Raw genomic sequence first — 1,765 nt, 5'->3', positions numbered from 1 at the left:
TTCCTCCAGCAGAGCTGCACGCATGAGGCGTGCAACTACGGCCGTCAGGTGCGAGCGGCTTCACCGGCGCGGCTCCGGCAACATGGCCGCTACCAGCGCCCGGCTCGCCTTTGTCTACTGCTACTAGTGTAAGTGCCAGTCCAAATTCCTCTCTGTGCAGTGTTCTTGCTTCTACTACAAGTGTTTGTGCCGTGACTCCCCTTACTGCCATGCTTCTTGTTAATCTCAAGACCAAGGAATTAATCAAGCTTTACTCTTGTGGTGTGGACGTGGTCTGCAGATTTGCTCCATATTGTTTATCATTATTTTTGGCTCTACTATGCTATCCCTGCACTACTATGATTCTTTTTATTAAGCTCAAAACTAGGAATTAACCAGTGAATCCCCACTGTTAAAGGCTTACTACAAATCTATGGGTGGCAAGTTAATTGCTTGTGATGGTTAGGTGCTGCCACAAATTAAATCTAAGTATTCCTACTGTGTGTGCGCGCACACTCCTCTCTGAACCCCACAAACAACCAAGTGAACAGCAACATTGATAGACTCAAATTATACTAAGGGAAACCGGAAAAAAAATGAGTGAGATATTCTAGCAAGATTTCATTTGTGCAAAAGTTAAATGGGTTATTTTCCGGTACAGGGTATGTGCAAGTGAGACATACCATCTTGAGATTTATTTCTTAACAGAACATTAACCAACCAATGTTTACTGAAAATGACAGTGGTCAAGTAGCATACACAGATTGTCTGGCCCCAAAGCTACACATGCAATCTTAATAATGGGTTAATTTCTAAGATTTAATTCTTAGCATGTCAGATCTAATACAAGGTAGAGATGAACACACACATAGATTTTCTTTTACAGCTACAAATGAATCACAAAACTGCAATGTCTTTGTTTTCCTCAATCTAGTTTATGTTTTTTTTCACTCACTATTGTTTCTCTTTTTACAGCAAGGTAAATAGATCAAGGTGAATAGATACTTATGGACTGATTCAAACCGAGGTGGAGATAGATAAGAAATCAAGCAAGAAGGGCTAACACAACAAGGTACTTGATTAGTACCCGGTGGCGCATGCAACCCAAAGAGCTTCACAGCAGGGGAGGATAGCAGTGTGGCAGAAGGTGAAAAGGCAAGGTGAAAAGGCAGAGGGGTTTCTCCAGCGGATGATTGTGTGTGGCCACAGTCAAAGGGATGGCTCCTATTTATAGTGGGGTGAATAGCTATGTCGGTTTGGAGAGGCATTACATCTGGCATGCATGCGTGGTTAGTCTTGCATGCATGCCTCCACTTGTGTCTCTTGTGGGCTGTACTAGGGACAAGTGTAATTTGCTTGGCTGGCCATTAGTTGGCATTTACTTTGTGTGAAGGAAATGAGACAAGGGTCTATAAAATATAGGGAGGTTTGGAGAAGAATTGTTGTGCATGACTAAATGCTATTAGCTGTAATAAAAATAACAATTAAGTGTAGTTATTTCTATTATTTTAATTAATGTTTTGGCAACGCCGTTGAAATTATCGTTATTTAATTTTATTACTATTTATTTATTTATTTATTTTACGGTTTTTACACATTATTCTCTAACTTAAATGAATAATAGTATTGCAATGAACATGATCTAATCATATTCATGCTCAACGTAGACACCTGATAACATTTATCTAGGTTCAATACTAATCCCGAAGTCAGATGGAGCGTGCGATGGTGATCTCATTACCTTTGGAAACACTTCTAACACACATCGTCACCTCGCCCTTAGCCA

At 40.3% G+C, this 1,765-nt stretch overlaps 1 long non-coding RNA gene across 1 annotated transcript; it reads left to right on the top strand.

The window, feature by feature from the left end:
- Positions 1 to 1,472, top strand: LOC119345365. The gene is made up of 2 exons (XR_005167009.1): positions 1 to 128; positions 955 to 1,472. It is a non-coding gene; the product is annotated as an uncharacterized LOC119345365 (long non-coding RNA).
- Positions 1,473 to 1,765: the final 293 nt, after the last annotated feature.

The sequence above is a fragment of the Triticum dicoccoides genome, unplaced genomic scaffold (assembly GCF_002162155.2).
Source record: "Triticum dicoccoides isolate Atlit2015 ecotype Zavitan unplaced genomic scaffold, WEW_v2.0 scaffold229849, whole genome shotgun sequence".
Classification (NCBI taxonomy): domain Eukaryota; kingdom Viridiplantae; phylum Streptophyta; class Magnoliopsida; order Poales; family Poaceae; genus Triticum; species Triticum dicoccoides.
Note: the sequence above shows the minus strand (reverse complement) of the source record. Positions and strands in the feature narration are given on the sequence as shown.